Raw genomic sequence first — 20792 nt, 5'->3', positions numbered from 1 at the left:
GTGCTTTAATGCTAATAAATGAGTTAGTTTTCAGTTATTAATGGAATATGGGTGTGTTCTTATCGAAGAATCATCTCATGTAAGGTGGTATACTTTATGCGTCTGCGGCATTTAAAACTTTCCCATCACCCTTCCTTGTCATTCATTTTCACTTCACTTGTGAATTGCAGGAACGAAGAACAAAGGACGATACAAAGAAATACGCAGGTTAAAATGGGAAATAAAAGCAAAGCCCTGAGCTCAGAAGAAAAGGAAATGGCACCCTTGTATACAGACACGACATGTAATAGAGATGCGGGAATTTCTACATGGGAAGACATGTATAATCTGCTTGAAGAGGAGAATCCCAGAGTAATGGAAGTTGTTGCTACTACGAGCTCAAATGGTTCTTCTGAAGCATCCCTTATAGAGCTAACTTGCTCATTCTTACGCTGGATAGCAACAAGGCCCAAAATTATCCCATACACAGACATGGTCAAGTGGACACTGGACATCGTTGATATCAGAAACACACAGTTTAAGGCTCAAAGTCAAGAGTTCACGGAAGTATTATTTTTACAAATTTTGAACTTTATATCTGCTGGAAGGAAAAAGTGCAAAAGGCAAAAAATGCATCAAGGAAACCCGGATCAAGGAATGGAGGCAGTTTCCGATGCGCGCATCGCTGAGAAAAATTGCTGGAAAAGGTAAGCTGCTAATCGCCCAATCACCTGCAAGCTCCAAAAATTGCATGACAACAACTACAGGCAGATTGGAAGCAGAAGGCAAAAGAAAAGGCAGAAGCAATTCAAGGATTAACCAGGTTGAACTGGGATTATTACTGGGCTTACCTGGTAAAGCCACATAGCCAGTGGATGACTATCAAGTGCATCATCAATGCGGCTGAAGAGATGGCGCCAACTCTTGTCAATTCTGTTTTCTCAGCTCAGCTAAAATCGGAAGTCGGCCAGCTGACTATTCTCAAACAGATGCTGCATGCATGCGATTTCAAGGACCAAATACAGAAGTAGTTTAATTTTAGATTCAATTTTAGTTTTAATTTTGTTTTATTTTCCTGAAAAGAGGACGGTCATTTAAACTGCATCCTATATTTTTGTAATAATCTATTTTTAGATTTAGTTAGTAGTATTTAAACCCTTATCATGCATTTAGAGAAGGGTCCTGAAATTTATTAAAAAACTTATCCCCAGAACATGCACTTCTGTACCCTCTGAGGAGGTTTTGATGAATGAATGGAACAGGATTTATTGATGTTTGCATTTGATATCTGCTACTGATGTTGCACTTTTGTACTCAGTGGATATTTGATCAAGAAGAGACAAATCGTTATCGCTTGAAGCTCATGAGTAGGACTAGTTATAAATGGTATTTCTATCTCTTAACTATTTCTGCCTTGTGTTAGAGTGATTTTTAAGTTCAGTTATTTATATATTGATGTATGAATGCCTGAGTTATCATTTGGCACTTTTGTACGGTGATAGCTATTTATTTATGCTTAGTGTATGAATAGCTTATTATGTGATATGTTTTTCACAACTGTTTCGTCTAACTTTTTATACGAAGTGGTTCATATTTATTGAATTCTTTTCTCATAGCAGCTGAATGATCTTTATTACCAGTTGTTGTTTGAAATCATTTTAGATCGCATACAGGAAAGATTACACCCCGGGTTAGTGTAGATTTACATATTTTTGTTTATTAGAATATAATTTCCTTATTATTAGATTAGAATTAGAGTAGAAGTATTCCATTTAGAAACTGTTAAAAATAGAAATATCCATCTTTCTCACACACACACATAAATTGGGAAACTGGTCCCATATCCCGGGTCCCACCCGCTATACCAAACGGAAAAGGAGCTGCCAACCAAGGTCCGGACCGGGTGGGTATCCCCCTTGTTGTAGACCCGATTTTCGGGGCTTCAACAGTGCTAAGGAGTCCATCTCTTCTTTCATGGCTTGCTTCCACTTCTTCCTGATTTCTACCTACACTGCTTCTTCATAACATTCTGGTTCACCATAATCATTCAACAATACATAATATAATGAAGGAGAGTATCGTTCAGGGGGTCTACTTATCCTGGTAGATCTTCTAACACCACTTTCAGGTGTTTGAAGTGCTTGTTTCTGTTGTGGTTGTTGTTCTAGCTATTGATCATTATGATTTTCTAGCACCATCACTTTTCCTGTGATATCGTCAAGCACTATGTATTCTCTGTTTTCTTTTTCTTGTTTCTTTTCCTGCAACTGATTCTTATACAAGACCTTTTCATTGAATATTACATCTCTTCTCCTAATGATTTTGTGATTTTGATAATCATATAAGCGATAACCAAAATCATTAACACCATATCCAATAAAGGTACATTTCTTTGATTTTGCCTCAAGCTTTGTTCTATTTTCTTTGTTAATGTGGACAAAAGCTTCACAACCAAAAGTCTTTAAAAATGAGTAGTTTACCTTTTTACCTGTCCATGCCTCCTCTGGAATACCACCATCTAAGGAACTTGAAGGCCCTTTATTTATTAGATAAACAATAGTATCTACAACAACTGCCCAAAATTGTAAAGGCAATCCTGCATGCAATCTCATGCACCTTGCATGCTCCATGATTGTCCCGTTCATCCTTTCTGACACACCATTTTCTTGTGGTGTTCCTGGAACTGTCTTTTCTCTACGAATTCCATTCTTTGAATAGTTCCTATCAAACTCTTTGCTGCAATATTCACCTCCATTATCTGATTTGAGACACTTCAACCTTTTCCCTGTCTCATTTTCAACCAAAGCTTTCCATTTCTTGAAAGTATCAAATACATCGGATTTATTTTGAATACAATAAATCCAGGTTTTTCTGGTTGCATCATCAATAAAATTAACATAATAACGAGATCCACCAAGAGATGATACCTGAGCAGGTCCCCATACATCTGTATGCACAAGCTCTAATTTTTCGATCTTCTTTTCTTTCCCAACTCTAAGGAATCTGACTCTCTTCTGTTTTCCATAAACACAATTTTAATAGAATTTTAAATCAACATGCTTCAAACCTGGCAACAAATTTCTTGAGTGAAGAATCTGCATCCCCTTCTCACTCATGTGCCTGAGCCTATGATGCCACAATGTCGTATCTTCTCCTATAGAAGTTAAAGCATTAACAGAATTAGAAATACCATTGCATAAATACAATGTACCAACCTTTTCTCCTTTCACTATTACCAGGGATCCTTTAGTGACCTTCCAGGTTTTATCTGTGAAGGTAGTTACGCAACCTTCACCTCCCAACTGCCTTGTTGAAATCAGATTTTTCTTTAGATCTGGAACATGCCTTACCTCCTTTAGTAGCCATTGGTTTCCATTCCACTGTTTTACAAGAACCTTACCCATTCCAACAGTTTTATAGGGTTTATCATCACCCAAATAGAGTTGTTCAAAATCTCCTTGAACATAGTCATGAAAATATTTCTTATTAGGTGTGGCATGGAATGAGGCCCCTGAATCTACCACCCAGGCATCAATAATATTTTCTAATGAAAGAATCAAAGCATATTGCAACACATCACCTGTTACATTCGCTTCATGATTAGTTTCTTGTTATGCGTCTCCTTATTTTCCCTTCCGAGACTTGCAATCTTTCTTCAAGTGTCCTTTCTTCTCACATTTCCAACACACTATCCTCGATCTGGACTTGGATCTGCGTTTTCTTGACTTATTGCGATATCTTGAGCTCTTTCTTCTTTCATTTTTCTTCCCCTAGCCTCTGCAGTCAAAGCATTACCTAATGTCTCACTGGAGCTTTTTTGTCGCATTTCCTCGCTAAGGATTGCACCGACAACATCATCAAACTTTAAAGTACTAGATCCAGAGATAGAGTTACTAACGAACATAACTAAAACATTCCAACTTTCTGGCAATGAGCACATAAATAACAGAGCCCTAACTTCATCATCAAAATTTACCCCTACATAACTTAACTGACTTGTAACTGTATTAAAATCATTTAAATGGTCTGCAACAGATCCACCTTCTGACATCTTCATATTAATTAAACGCTTCATAAGGAATACCTTATTTGAGGCCGAGGGTTTTTCATACAGTTTGGTCAATGCCGACATTAAACCTTGTGTTGTCGTTTCCTTTGAAATAGTAAATGCTACTGACGCCACTAGGCACAACCGTATTGTTCCAAGTGCCTTTCTGTCCAGAATATCCCATTCTATGTCTATCATTCTCGTCGGCGTCTTTTTCTCTACGCTCAATGGTAGGTATAGATCTCTCTGATAAAGATAATCTTACATCTGCATCTTCCACTGCTGGTAGTTTTGGCTGTTGAATTTTTTCGACCCTAAACCTACCATCTTCTGCCATTGCTCCCACTCGAACCAGGAACCCTTCTCTCTTGTGAGTTTATCAGCCAAATAGACCTTCGGCTCTGATACCAGTTGTTAGAAAATTATATATTACGAAGCAATGGAACACATAAAATATTGCAGAAATATAAACACAGAAAATGCATAAAACAAGAGAGACACAAATATACGTGGTTCACCCAATTTGGGCTAGGTCCATGGAGAAACAACCAGTCCTTCTTTTATTATATTATCCAGTAAATTGAAGATATACAACCTACAACAGATCCACTGTAACACCCTCTTCGCTCTCAATCTCCTCTCTCTTCCTCACTCAGAATACAGATCTACGTAGATGCAATACAATTCCCTCATATATAGTGAGGGGTTGCCTTCTAGGGAAAAATACCCTAAACTAAACATAACTTCTACCATCAGATCATCCTCCTAATGAACGGCCCAGATTGACTAGAAATTACTAGACTTTTACAAGGTAATTTTACATCTATTTTTAGCTTTGGGGGCACTGCCCCCGAACCCCCCGCCAGGGGACCGCTGGTCCCCGAAGCCCCGCGTGGAGGGGTGTACAGTCTTCCTGGGGTATACATCGAGCGGAAACCTTTGAATACAGAAGATAATCAGGCTCCACACCCAACAACTAAAATTTAATCACCAGGGATAGTTGGATCCTTAAAGAGATTAGGATATAAGCTCCATGCCAAGTTCATTGGTTTATTTTGGGTCCAGTTCCCCTACTTTGGTACAAAGTGTGTATGTGTTAATGGAAAAAGTATGCTTTTCCTAGACTTTGCTGGTGATATGAAGAATAATATTCCAATGCCTCAATTACTTTTTACGGGAGTGAGTCTGCATTAGTTTTTCATTCCATGGGGAACAATTTACAAGGTGGATTGTATAGTAAACATACAAGAAATAAAAGAAAAATGATGATATCAAAAGTAGGGTAACAAATAATTAATTCAAGCAAAAGAGATACAAAGGATTAAAAAAACATGTAGAATGTTGTGAATGATGAACTGTAAAGGGTTCCCCACCTATGCATTGTAATTTCCTACTATTTCTCTGTAGTATCTCATGGAGAATCAATTATGGAATGAAGGTGTGACTACTCTGCCTTATCTGATTTTTTTAAGGGAAAACTTGTGAATTTTGATGCTTGATTATTTGTTATTTGGAAGGATAGGGGCCTGTGGTCAATGTTGACCATGCCACCCACAAAGTGGCTATCTAATTTGCTAGGACAAAAATGCAGATTCAAAAGGCATATATTTTGGCCTATTACTGTGTATTGCTACCATGGTGGATCTTTGTTATGCTAGCCCCTATTTTGACAAAGGATAATTCAAATGATAGAAATTTCCTATCTGTTATTGTCAATTGTGTACCTTTTTTTGTGGCCATTGCAACATTCCTTGGTTCAAGCATGTCCAATTTCCTAACTCTTTATGTAGTTGATTGTTGCTCATCTTATCTAGTACCTTTATTTAAGTATTTTTTTAACTATGAACTCTCGAGTATTCATGGAAAAATGATCTTAAAGAAACCCCATTTCTATGAGTGAAAGGAATGTGCCTCATTCATTCAAGGATACTGGAGAAGCAAAAGCTTAGTGTCTTTATTTCATATCTCACCTTTTGTCTCGACAAAGTCAAGAGTACCATATTGCATCCTGGACCTGCTAGAATATGGTATTATGTTGACATGCAAGATGATGGTGATGATTATTGAGAAGTCTAGTTTTTTGCAATGGTTGTCATTCATATCTCTTTGAGCCCCCACTCCTTAGATCCAAGCATGTAAGACTTTTGTTATAGGTTTCCCCACTCGAACTCCAAATGTAAACCTTTTGATATTCTTTCACCCAAATGTTGTAGAGGATCTATGATAATAATTTGGCATTGTTTCCGGACTTACTGCTTCTTAAATGTTGTTATTGGCACAAGAATGTCCCCTATGAATGGATCAATAATGAAAAATCAAATCAACATTGGTTGAGGAAGGAACAGGAGAAATTCCTCTTCCCGTGTGGAGGTACAATGTTTCCCAATGGAGTTGGTGAATATGTGGATCATATGGAAGAGTTGGTCCCAGGAATGAAAGATGGAACAGTCTGAACTGCACTTGATATTGGATGTGGGGTGGGTAACATTTTGACTAGTGTTAATAGTTTTACCAAAATGAATCCAGTATTTGATACCTTTCTGAGTTTATATTGTTGATCACACAACGTAGTCAGGCTATGAAGGAAGTATACTCCATAAACAACAACAAGGAATCTAGAGTCAAGTTAAACTGATGGATGCACCATCAACACACATGGTTGATCCACCTTATGATGTTCACTATACCTAAGAGTCTAAGACATCTAGACTACAAAAAGAAAGCTAATAGAATTTTTCATGTCAGAAGCAAGAGGATTAATGGAAATTGATCTAAAGTTATTTTTCTATACATCATTTTACTTTACATAACATCTGAACCTGCTCTTGAGCTAGTTTTAATAGTAAAAATTCTGTTAGAGAGACATTTCTCTTCCCTCCTACTAGCTGTGACAAGGTGGATTTATACAATTAGGCCTTAGTGAACATGTTGACATGGTACTTAACAAAGAATAGCTGCAGAATTACAACCTTAGTGAACATGTTGACATGGTACTTAACAAAGAATAGCTGCAGAATTACAACCTTAGTGAACATGTTGACATGGTACTTAACAAAGAATAGCTACAGAATTACAGGTCTTTTCTAGAAGTTGATTCTCAGATAGACTTACATCCAATATTCATTAATCTATCTATAATTGCTATTAGTTGCTATGATATGTATATTTCTATATCTTACATGATAAAGATCAAAATAATTTACTTAATGTAAATGTTCATAGTTATGTTATTTGAATATGACTTGTGAGATATACTATATAAGTATACATGTCCTTGTTTATATAAGAGAATACTTTCTGTTCAGGTTGCCAGTTGGGGTGGTGATTCGCTGGATCCTAGAATTATCACAATGTCATTGGCACCCAGAGACAATCATGAAGCGCAAGTGTTGTGGGGGAAAGTATCCAACTCGGAATGAACCTAACCCACTCTAAGGGTGACAGTTCCTTAGCAACAGCTGAAAGCAAAGCTATCTAAAGTTTCTTCTTTATGACATGCAAGAGATAGAAGGAAGAGATCCACTTACCGATGTCTTGCGCAAATGGTCGATCCAATCTCCTTCGTTTGCCGCTTGCTCCCAGATCCAAGTCTTTTCACGGGCCCAGCTACACGAGATCCTGCAAATAAGACAAGAAAAGGAAACTACAAGAGGCATGCATTCATAATCGATTCAAGGATTAGCATAAATCAAAGACGCAAGTAAGACAATACACCATTGAAACACATGCGAATAGAAGAACCTCAAATGCTTTATTAATATATGGAAGTAAGGTTCAGGCGGTGATACAACCATGAGAGGTCCAATCCAGCATCACCTTCCCGACGGAGAGAAATCTCTTCTTCACCTCCCTCAAGCAATCACCGAATGCTCACAACTGTAAACCAACAGCAATTCTTTGCACAAAATTCTGGCCTCTAGATCCCATGGGATGAGATCCTTATATAGAGTTTTGGAGTGAAGATAAGTCAGCTTGATGTGTGACTTGTTGTCCTCTTCAACTCCAGTTGTTCTTCAGTTCTTCACTTGGAGTTTCTGTCTTCCACTTGGAGTCTTAGAAGCTCTTAACTCATCATTAGGCGAATCTTATCATCAAGTGTCTTTTTAGAAGCTTCCTGGGCACTGGCACTTTGAGAAAAAGATTCCTCCACATGTCCAAGTACGCCCAACGCAGGTAGCCTTTGTTGTACTTGCTATGAAACGCAGGTAGCCTTTGTTGTACCTGCTATGCAGCGCGGATGCCTAGTGGAGCAGCTGCAATGATCCAAAACTGACCTGTTTTTGAGTGTTTTTCAGTGGAGAACTGATTTGCAGTGCTGTGGTTTGCTGACATTGTTCCTCTAAGGGTAAGAACAACATGTTTAGGGACTTTGGATCCCTTAGATTATTGACATTTCATGCTCTATGCTGTAAGGCACAAAAATGTCTATAACAGTTGCCCCCTAAAGTATGAGGTCGTTTATCGGGTGAAATGCTTTATTAGGAGAATCCGAAGTTCATTCAATCGCCGGGAGGTGACCTGTAACAAAATACAATACAATACATTATCTTTTCATACTTTCTTTTCATGATCTAGCTGATGCAGGCATTTCCCATGATCAGCTTTATAAATACATTTGCCGTACATAAACAGACGATCGTCTGATAAGAGACGGATAATTCTTTGCTTTTAATTATCATCCTTTTAGTAGGATGCTCATCTGCTGCACATGTCTATGTTTTTATCTCCTGAATATATATCGCAGCCCGGATGGATGAAACTAGATCTGGGGTCTTCAAACTTGTCCGATCTTCACTCTAGTACAAGTCGATCCATGTGAGAATTTCTTGAAGTCAAACATGGAAAGACATCGCTTGATTACCAGTCAATAATGTAAATTGTTAACAAGCGCGAGAGGAATCACCGATAATGATGATGACCCTCAAGGTATTGCAGCACAATTCACGTGGCGTGAATATAGGATCTGACTTCGAACACCACGCAAAGTCTCCCGGTCGAAGGTCATTAATGTATACCTATCGCCGGAAGTGAGAAACATGCCATTGAGGCATGCAAGCTTCAAAGTACTGAGGGGGTGTTCCTAGATCAACTTCTTGGATAATGAGCTGATGTCGACAAGAAGTGATCCGTCAAAGGAGGGCATTAATGAATCCCACATCAGTGACACGGAACGGAGCTAGTGATGATGGTGAAAACGATCTGTGAAATATGATTCAGGGTGGCGGTCATGGAAGGATGAAAGATGATGTATGGTAGTGGATGGGACCCGGTTGACACTTTCTGAATGACATCTCTTGAACATATAACGACACTGATGTGATGGATCGGTAGCATTACCCCATGTATGGATGGTATGGCGAGACCATGGTGAAGGGACCGGTGAATGATAATAACCCAACCCGATATTTACGGAGGCCAAAAGTGTCATGTTCAAGAGCGACTTGCTACCATTAAGCTTTGAGGTTCTTCCCAATTTTTCCCCAGTCATTTCTGACCAGTACCTCTTTATTTTTGTCAAGCTTGAGGAGGATAACATATGCTTGATCTATAACCTGCCCTTCGGGCAAGCCCATCGCTATGTTTTAACGAGCCTAGCGATAGGGAAACTCGTTCTTGTCTAAAGACAAGTTTGTCGCTATCTAACATTTTTAACGAGCCCAGCGACAAAGAAAACTCGGTCCTTTTCATTTTTAGAGAGTCTGAAAAGGGTACATAAAGTAGACTCCAGGGGTCCTTTTTCGTCATCTAATCCCTTAAGTCCGAAAAAGTATAAAACAATACAGAAGGGATGAATGTTCGATATCTTTATCGAGCCGAACCAGACAAGCACTCGATCTTTTTGTGCACTAATCCCTCAGGTCCAAAAAGATTAAAATCTAGAGGAGGGATAGCTCTTCCGGTCCTTTTAACGAGCTGGAAGGCCAAAACTCGGCAAACTTTTCATTTTTTACGAGTCAGTGAAAAGAGCTCAAAGAAGACTCGTATTTTGAGGAACGAGTGATAAACAGGGATAGCAGCAGATTCCAGGTACAGGTTGGAATTTTCCAATCACGGCAGTGTTACAAGGATGGCTAGGTGAAATCACTCTTCGCAGCTGTTCCTCAAAATAGGTAAACAATCAAGTGGATGTGAATGATCGGCCAAATGAAAAGTGGAGGTGACGGTGCACAAACACGACCAAGGCTTTTATGGCTAATGAATTTACGGTCTCAAATGGTTATTTACCGGTTCATTTTTTCTGAATGAGCTTGAACACTGGGGGGAAGCCTGCTCACATGTGTGTTTATTTTTTAACAAGCATGAACCCTTGCGAAAACTGCTCGATTTTGCGTTTATTTTTTAACGTGCATGAACTTTGCCAAAACTGCTCGTTTTTACCAGTCATAAAGTAGTAAGGTCTCATGGAAGATTCCTATTTTTTAAAGAGCTTCATCTTCCTGCGCTTTGCCCCATACCCTCTTTTTATGCAAGCTGGGTATCAGCTAATCCTACGAGTTTAACGGGTTAGACCTACAGGTTTAAAGGGAGGACCTAAAAAACTAAAAACAAAATAGCCGCCCGTGCTTGCATTCCAAGAGGTTTGCATGCCCCCAGGTATAAAGTATAATTTCAAGGTTGCCCCTCCTCTCCTCCACTTCTGTTTTTCTTTGGGTGTTCTCATCTACTTGTCGTCTTGTCAGTCCTAATGTTAACGATACTTGTCTTCTCGTTATTTTTAGCGGGTCTTACGCGGTACTTGTCTTCTCGTCAGCCCAGTTTTTAACTGATCTTTGCGACAAGAGAAGAACACTTCTCAATAGACAAAACATTGGTGGGTTTGAGGGAGGCTTACCTCTTTCAGGTTACCCAAAGATTGGTTTTATTTGCTGGCGCAAAGGAAACTCTTTCTTCGGCGATGTCTATCATTAGGATACACAAAGATGGTTACAATTTGTTGCAGCAATAGAATCTCTTTCTTTGGAGGCTACCCCTACTTATCCTCTAAAACATTTGTTTTAATGGGTGAGGCTTGCCTTTTATCCAAAGATGGTTACTACTTGCTGCCGCAAACGGATCCCCTTCTTTGGCAGAGCCTACTTATTTAGACAAAGGTGAGTAACGGGCCCCCGTCCTCCCACATAACTTTAACAAAAGAATCTTATTCTAGAACAACCCCAATCCCAATTACCCCTTCTGAGAGCCCATCTCTCTCTTTGTCTTCTTGTCCTTCTTCTCCATGAAGATGGCTCAGAGGAAGATTCTCAAAGATGAAGGGGGGGATGGGGTACGGACTAGTCATATTCTCCCGCGGAAATTCTACTTTACACCCAAGGTTTTTTCTGCCTCCAGAGCAGACCAGGACGCATGCCCCCTGGGTTCCGGCCTTCCTTTCCCGAATCACTCGCACTCATCAGGAAGAAGCACCGGAGGTAGAGACCTTTCTTGATCAAATAGACCATTCAGGATAGGTATGTGACTATTTGCGATGCGTGATCCCGGAAATGAAAGTTGGTCTACGAGCTTGACCATTCTTCCTTCGTATGGAAAACACATTATTCGAAAGAGTGAGGAGACTATTGCTTCCATGCAATATATGTAGTCCCGTCCAAGGAGTAGGTTATAATCCAAGGGTCCTTGGACGACCATCAAATTCATCTTGACGGCCTTCCCTTTCAAAGTAATAGGCACATTAGGTAGAATCCCTAATGGTCGACTGGTTCCCCTGTCAAAACCCGAGAGACGCCTTGTCTCGGGCAAAAGCGCCGGGCCACCCAGTGCTTTCCAAGCAATAGAGGACAGGATACTCACAGACGCGCCTTCATCAATGATAGTTCCAGCCATCACCATTTTGTATATTTGGACTATAATTCTAAATGGTATACTGGCTGGTAACCGGGGTCTGCCTAGTTGGTTCCAATCAAAGGACGCAACTAGGTTGCTTGGTGGTGGGACCGAATATACGGCCGGATATGATCCTGACGATGCTCCTTCCTGCGATAAAGGAGTGGGCGCTTTGCCCAGATGCTCATCAGAATCGGAGTTGACGAAAAGAATATGGACGGTGTCATCCTTATTCTCTTCGGCGGGGGTGTCAACTGAAGATGAATCCTCAGTGACTGTGGTGTTTGAAGATGAAACTTCTGAAGGGAGAACCGGGTCAACTGCCATTTCGACCTTTGGACTTTCTTCCGGTCCGGATTCAGTAGGTTCACTTTCAGTGACTGACACTTTAGCTGGCCCTATGAGCGGGGCAGCTGTATTTTCGACCAACGAAGGACTTGGCGCGAGTTTTTGGTATCCAGGAGGAAGTAGCAACGGGGCAACCGGTTGATCTTCCAAAACTCTCTTTGCTTCATCTAAAAAGGGACAACGGCGAAGGGTGTGATTGCCTTCACACAGTTCGCAGGGGAATCTCATTCCCCTTCGTCGTCTAGAACCTTCACTTTCGCTGGTCGATGGTAAGCATTCAACCTGGTTGTCAGAGGTTGACGCTTCCGAACTGTGCAAACGAGGGGACCAGTCCCTTAGTATCCAGGGAATACTGGGGCAATCACGATGGAGGTGGTTCCCTCTACATATGACACATGGCGATTTGGGCCCGGTCCGTGCTGTGTGTGGGTTTTCGTTAGATACCTTTTGCTTGCCCCCAGGCGCCTTTGGCTCCTTCTGCTTCTTTTCTTTCTTCTTCTTTTCTATGGGAGCCGCGCTTTTGGCGGCTTGACCTTTCGAAGAAGAAGGATCGGAGGAAGGCTCATAAGAAGTGGAAGGCTGGAGGGTAGCTCTAGACTGGTCTAACTGTTGAATTGACTGTTCAGGAACCGTGGTGGTCTGAACTACAGCGGTCGAGAATAGCCAAACTGGCAGGCCAATTGTCAGTCCTGGAAGCGACAATGTGGCCATGTGGGGCGCACCAACTTCTCCCCAAGAGGAGAAAGGGCTAGGGGTCCCATGCTGTGGAATCCCTTGATTGGTGTGTTCCATGTTCTCAACCTTAAGATCAACGTAGGAATTAGGGGTGATTATGTTCCGTTTACGATGAATTTTATATGACGACGCTTTTAGACACAACTTGCTTTTTCACTTTTTAAGAGTCGAGAAAAAGCTAAAGATGACTCTAGTCTCCTTCGATGTATTAACGAGCCCGAAGTGAAAAATGCTCGGATGGAATTTTTCAGTTATAGAGTTTGAAAAAGGCCAAAAGAAACTACTCTGGAGTTCTAGGCAAGGGTGTGCCAAACCTTTTGCGAAACCACAGAATACATTTTACGGTACGAGTGGTCGATCTTCGTGAATGCTGTGTTCACTGCATCGCGATCAGTAGGGCGGTCGACACGGCTTCCTATGGATAAAGGATAATTCCCTATAGGGGTCCCCCAATATACGCGACGGTACGCGGGGGCACAAGTCCATATTAGTGCTATCGTCCCTCAGGAGGAATCACCCACCTTCGTAGAGATCAACAGTCACTATGTTTAACGACGCCGGTTCACGTCTCTACCTAGACCTCTACTGTGTTTCGTTATGTTTCAAAGCGTTGTTAGATAAATTCAGTTCTTTTTAGATTGATCTTGCTTAGCAGTTTGCCTTTACGGATCACCACGTGATGTATGATACAACTCCTAAATGCAGTCTAAGAATGATAAGCAAGATTTTTCAATTCTTTCAACTTATGAAAACCTTAACTACTGAAGGAAAAGAAAGACATCATCTTTTCAAACAGATCATAGAGCACACACTGATGCACTTTTCCTAAATCGACATGCAAACTGTCAAAATGCACATGCACAATGCAAGTATTTCTTTTCTTCTTCCTTAATGTTGATGTATTACAAAAAGAAAGCTGTTGTATAATTTCGAATTCAATTTCAAGTGAAAGAAAACAAGTTTTTGTCCAACAATCAAAAGAACACCTTAATATTCACTCGTTTCAACACAAGAAATACTGAAATTCGAACCATATAACGAAAGCAAATTCTCAAGTAGCTATGAACAGCAATAAACTAACTCTTAGAATCACAACGACACTTTCTCACAGGTCTAGATTCAAGAGGTCATAGCAAGACTAGTTCACTTTCGCTATGGGAAACTGTGAATGACAACAAGAAATACAATAAGAACAATCACGGTTTCTTCATACAACTGAGGCAGAATGAAGGCAAAGAGAAGTGGTTTCAGCTGGGTATACAGGTTGACAACAGGCTGCAAAAACAATACTGAAAACTGGGCAACAGACAGTGGGGAATCCCAGTTGCACAAGGCAAAACTGGATCAGCGCAGGTGCTGCACTGTCAATCTGAGATGCAGTGCAGGTAGCCCCTTCTGGACCTGCGTTGCAGTGCAGGTAGCCTTTGTGGCAGCTGCATTGATGAGACAAGTCACGTCTCTCTCAGATTCCGGGTCACAGTTTGCTAAAAAATGAGCGGTTTTTGGCCAAATCAGAGGCTGTCAGTCAAGTATACACTAGAGGATGATTAAAGGAAGATGAACACTATCACAAAGAGCTAAAAAGAGTCCTTGTGGATCTGCTCTTCAAATCATAAACAGGCCCAGCACTGGGCTAGAGTAGCTGCCCTCTACTTTGCATTCGAAAGACTCGAATGCAGTTTGATTCGGTACTCTCTTTGTTCAAGAAATGAATAGCAAGAAACACAAGCTACCAACAAGACACGCTCCCCAGCGGAGTCGCCAGTCTGTTGTGGGGGAAAGTATCCAACTCGGAATGACCCTAACCCACTCTAATGGTGACAGTTCCTTAGCAACAGCTGAAAACAAAGCTATCTAAAGTTTCTTCTTTATGACATGCAAGAGATAGAAGGAAGAGATCCACTTACCGATGTCTTGCGCAAATGGTCGATCCAATCTCCTTCGTTTTCCGCTTGCTCCCAGATCCAAGTCTTTTCACGGGCCCAGCTACATGAGATCCTGCAAATAAGACAAGAAAAGGAAACTACAAGAGGCATGCATTCATAATCGATTCAAGGATTAGCATAAATCAAAGACGCAAGTAAGACAATACACCATTGAAACACATGCGAATAGAAGAACCTCAAATGCTTTATTAATATATGGAAGTAAGGTTCAGGCGGTGATACAACCATGAGAGGTCCAATCCAGCATCACCTTCCCGACGGAGAGAAATCTCTTCTTCACCTCCCTCAAGCAATCACCCAATGCTCACAACTGTAAACCAACAGCAATTCTTTGCACAAAATTCCGGCCTCTAGATCCCATGGGATGAGATCCTTATATAGAGTTTTGGAGTGAAGATAAGTCAGCTTGATGTGTGACTTGTTGTCCTCTTCAACTCCAGTTGTTCTTCAGTTCTTCACTCGGAGTTTCTGTCTTCCACTTGGAGTCTTAGAAGCTCTTAACTCATCATTAGGCGAATCTTATCATCAAGTGTCTTTTTAGAAGCTTCCTGGGCACTGACACTTTGAGAAAAAGATTCCTCCACATGTCCAAGTACGCCCAATGCAGGTAGCCTTTGTTCTACTTGCTATGCAACGCAGGTAGCCTTTGTTGTACCTGTTATGCAGCGCAGATGCCTAGTGGAGCAGCTGCAATGATCCAAAACTGACCTGTTTTTGAGTGTTTTTCAGTGGAGAACTGATTTGCAGTGCTGTGGTTTGCTGACCTTGTTCCTCTAAGGGTAAGAACAACATGTTTAGGGACTTTGGATCCCTTAGATTATTGACATTTCATGCTCTATGCTGTAAGGCACAAAAATGTCTATAACAGCAAGTGCAGTTTTCACTTGAACAGGGTATTCCTGTAATGTTGTGTATCATCTCTACACAATGGCTTCCTTATCCATCCAATGCATTTGACATGGCTCCCTGCTCTTAATGTCTCATTCCATGGACAAAATTTGGTATGTTTGATGATACCTTCTAAATTTTCGTTGCGTTCTAGATTGTGTAATGGCTTAGAAGTACTCAAATTAACATGGATAAAGTGAGCACAACAATTTGCAAATCATTACTTGGTAAAAATAAATATAGTTTTATTCTTAATGCATAATCAATATGAATAACCAACGGCGAGAGTATAAGTGCTACTGCAACTAAGTGTAGGGGACATCCACCCAACTCCCAATCAATTTCTTATTCTTATTCTTCAATACTTTCCCAAATGAAAAATATTTCATTCCCTTTTCCTTATTTATTGAATAGAAATTTTCATATTCACTTTTGATTTGATTGTTATAGTTTAGGAAGGTGTACATACTCTGTTTCTTTGGATTTGAAGTAGTGATTTTTTATGAGAAAACACATGTTCTTAACCATTAACCCCATACTAATTATTTAATTAAAGTACTTACAATTATTTTAATTTCATTTATTTATTTCATTTTTAGTATTTATTTCAATTCAATCAAATGTTATGGCTACGAAGCATTTTAGATTGATATTCCTATTCAGTTTAGTGGGTTTTGTTCACTGATTTAGTAAGAGAGTGATTTTATGAAAAAAATAATTTCCCTAGAAGACATAGGGAACATGATCCAACTAAGGTGTTTGAATTAGTTTCATTTTATCAAAATTATCCTTGATTGCTCTTCAATTCTTTAACTTTTATGGGAGCTTGGTAGCTATTTGTTGAGTGAAGTTCTGCTGATGCAGGTAGAGCCTACCTTATGGAAATAGATTGAGTACTACAACCAGGAGGCTTCTAGGTCCTATCTGGAGCACCAGTAAACTATGAAAATAGATGGCATTGATGGAACACAACTATAGAGGAGCAGAAGGCTGACTATGATGCCCTTCAAGGTCTTTTGAACAAGATGTGCTATAAACTATACAATGAAAAGGATGACATTGTTGTATGGCAGAAATCTTTGGACAATGGTTGCTACACTACCCATGAAAAAATAGTTTATACCCCTTGAATGTGATGACAACATTGAACCAGATGCTGCCTAGTATGTTCCCATGCGGTCTTGTGTAGTAAAACCAAATCCCAACTTCAAGCAGTTAGGAGTAGGACAGACTCCAAAGTGGCCACAACATTTGAAGGTAGCCCCAAAGTGGGTCCATACATTTTTTGGGGGCAGTGATGGTGCTTTCAAAAATGATACAACTCAATGGGTGGCGCGTGTTAACCATTACAAGACAGTGGTACCTGATCTTGGAACAGATAAAATAAGAAATGTTATGGATATGAACACTCTTTATGGGGGTTTTGCTGCAACACTGATAGATTATCTTCTGTGGGTCATGAATGTGGTTTCCTCTTATGGTATAAATTCCTTGACAGTTGTTTATGACTGAGGACTAACTAGTAAATATAATGACTGGTAAGCTTCTTTCTCTCGATGGTTTGATTAGGCAATCTGGTGTGCTCAACACCATTATCTTCGCTAATACTTGAGGCTTGTGTTGTTAAGGTGTGAGGCATTTTCAACCTATCCAAGAACATATGATCTCCTACATGTTGATGGTATTTCCAGTGCAGAAAGTCACAAGTAGGTACATAATTTTCTATCAAGTGGTGCTAAATGTTGGTTTTTTATTCCCAATGACCTTGAATGAGGAAAAAGTACATTTTATTATTGAACATGTGTATTTTTTGAAACAATATGAGATGAAATATGTGTTGTTGGAAATGGACCATATATTAAGACCTACTGGCTATGTCATAATGCGTGAATGACCCCATTTTGTCAATAGTGTCAAGAATCTGGCCACAGGAATGAGATGAAATTTCCACTAGAGGGACACTAAGGATGCTAAGAATGGGGATGAAAAACTTCTCATTTGTTAGAAAAAGGATTGGAGGTATTCAAAAGCTACTTCTGAATGATAAATCAAACCTTAAAATTTCAAAGCCTCTATTCCTATTCTATCCAATCAATCTGGCATTAAAGTGAGTGCATGGCTATGAAGGTATCTGTTGATAGGATGCATTTGCGAGCCATTGTATGTCATGTTAGTGAATTTTAGTGATCTGTTTCATTTTCCCAGGATGCTAAGTTATTTATTCCCCTGGTATTTGGGAAGCCTAATACTGAAGATTTTAACTACTATATTGAATTAAATCCATTCTTTTTATCTTGAAGCTCTAAGGTGGGTAGTTAGGTGTTATTTATATTTGCAGTTTTCATGATGAAGGGATTTTGTAATTCCAAAACCCTTTGCGCTGCGGTGTTTTAGAACTCTTTTATTACTTTCATTTCTTGTGTCTTATGATACAAACAGGTGCCTAGTGCAGGCCATGAAAGTACTTATTGGAACATTTTAATGCCTAGCTAGCTATAGGAAATGGACTTGAATGAGTAGAGTATGAAGCTTGAGGTTATTTTCAAGGTAAAGGAAGGGAAGCACTGAGAGCACCATCTGAGAGGGATGAATTTGGTCTTCCACATTAGAGTTTTTCATCTTCTTGGTAGTCTAAGGCTCTCTGGAAAGATTAAATATTATGCCCTTCATTTTGAGCTCTTGAATACATATTGTTATGAAACCAGCTCAAGAAAAGATAGAAAAGAAAGATCAACGCCTTAGAATTCAGCCTCTTCGAGGGGGCAACCTCCTTTACATTACATAAATGAACAATTCTTGGATGATACAAATGAAAATACCTCCTTTCTATATATAGGAGTCTAGGTGGTCCCAATACAATCCAAGCCTACATAACAATAATATTGTAGGGCACAACAATAACAATAGTGGGCTTCTATGTGGCACAATAGTAACAATATGGGGGTAATAGGGGCACAACAATATAAATAAGGGGTATAACTACAATAGTAATGGGGTAATCACTAGTATTATAGGGACCCAACATGCCCCTCTCCTTCAAAAAAGTGTTGTCCTCAACGCTTGAGTAGTTCTGGATACTTCTGCATAAAATTCTCATCCTCCCATGTGGAATCTTCAGTGGATAAGTTCTTCCACTTGATAAGATACTCTGAAATTGATCGATTTCGTAGCTGTCGAGTTCTTGTTTCTGTGACTGCTTCCGGTTCCAATATAATTTTTCCTTCCTCATCAAGTTCTGGCAATATTGTTTGAATTGGGAGCTTGTCACCTATAACCTTCTTTAAACATGAAACATGGAAAACTGGGTGCAATCGAGAAGCTGCAGGAAGCTCCAATTTGTATGCCATAGTACCAATCTTTTGCAACACCTTGTACGGACCATAATACTTTGGTGATAATTTATTATCCTTCTTAGCTTGCTTTAGGGACATTTGCTTATATGGTTGTAGCCGTAGGAATACCCAATCACCTACATCAAAACTTCTTTCACTGCGATGTTGATCTGCCTGTTGTTTCATTCTATTTTGTGCCAACACGAGGTTATCCTTTAAGAGTTGGAGGACTTGTTGTTGATGTTCGATGTGATGTTCCACTGCCTGAACCTTAGAATTTTCTCTTAAATATGATGTGATGGATGGTGGTTGATACCCATAAAGTGCCATAAATGGGGTCATTTTTGTTGCTGTATGGAAGGAAGTGTTATACCACCATTCAGCCAGAGGCAACCATTTGACCCATTGTGTCTGTTTATCAGATACAAAGCAACGAAGATATCCTTCCAAACATTTGTTTACTATCTCAGTTTGCCCATCAGATTGAGGATGATAAGATGAGCTATGAGCTAACTGAGTACCAAGACAAGAAAATAATTCTGTCCAAAAATTTCCAGTGAAAATGGGATCTCTGTCACTTACAATAATCTTTGGGTTTCCATGTAGCTTTTGAACTGTTTCCATAAATGCAGTAGAAACTGTACTGGCTTTAAATGGATGTGATAATGCACAAAAGTGTGCATACTTGGTAAGTCTGTCAACTACCACCATGATGACACTCTTTCCCTCAGACTTGGGTAAACCTGTGATAAAATCCATTGAAACCTCCTCCCAACGTTGGCTTGGAATGGATAAAGGTTGTAATAGACCCGGTGTCTTAATTGTTTCAACTTTATTTTGTTGGCAAACCAAACATTCCGCCACAAACTTTTGAATATCTGATTTAAGGCCATCCCAAAAAAATTCCTTCTTAACCCTGTGGTAAGTTTTTAAAAATCCTGAGTGCCCTCCTAAGGGAGAAGTGTGCAATTCCATAAGAATCTTTTGTTTTAGCTGGGAATTCTTACAGAGGTATAAGCGATCTTTGTACCATAACGAATCATTTTTCCAGCTAAATGTATCAGAAGTACTGGAATCTTGTTGTAGCTTTCGAATAAGTGCCCACACTTCTTCGTCATTCTTCCATTCCTCCCTTGCTTCGTTTATCCAATCTGGTTGGATAATAGAAATGGCACACAACAATGCTTCCACATCCTCATCCTTTCTTGAGAGTGCATCTGCCACCACATTTTGCTTCCCTTTTTTGTAGATGATTTCAAAGTCATAACCCAACATCTTTGTGACCCACTTTTGTTGCTCTTCAGAGGATAATCTTTGTTCTAAAAAGTATTTAAGGCTATCATGATCCGTTTTTACCTTGAAGTGTCTTCCCATTAGGTAGGGTCGCCATTTCTTAAGTGCATGGAGTATTGCCAACATTTCCTTCTCATAAATAGCTTTGCTTAAAAACTTTCCCTTGATTGGACGACTTTCAAAAGCAATGGGTCTTTCATCTTGCATTAGAACAGCACCAATTCCATTTCCTGAAGCATCACATTCCACAATAAAGGTTTTTGTGAAGTCCGGTGTAGCTAAGACCGGTGCTTGGCACATTGCCTCTTTAAGATGTTCAAAGGCCTTTGTTGCTTCCGGAGTCCATGAAAATGAATCTTTCTTCAATAATGTTGTTAGAGGTGCTGCTATTCTCCCATAATT

General features: G+C 39.8%; 1 pseudogene; it reads left to right on the top strand.

The window, feature by feature from the left end:
- Nucleotides 1–213: 213 nt before the first annotated feature.
- On the top strand, nucleotides 214–17659 carry LOC149148452 (putative methyltransferase PMT20; annotated as a pseudogene).
- Nucleotides 17660–20792: the final 3133 nt, after the last annotated feature.

Source organism: Pinus tabuliformis, chromosome 9 (genome assembly GCF_031772625.1).
Source record: "Pinus tabuliformis cultivar Carrire ecotype Pingquan chromosome 9, CPIR1, whole genome shotgun sequence".
Classification (NCBI taxonomy): Eukaryota; Viridiplantae; Streptophyta; class Pinopsida; order Pinales; family Pinaceae; genus Pinus; species Pinus tabuliformis.
This window is presented reverse-complemented; position numbering and strand designations above follow the sequence as displayed.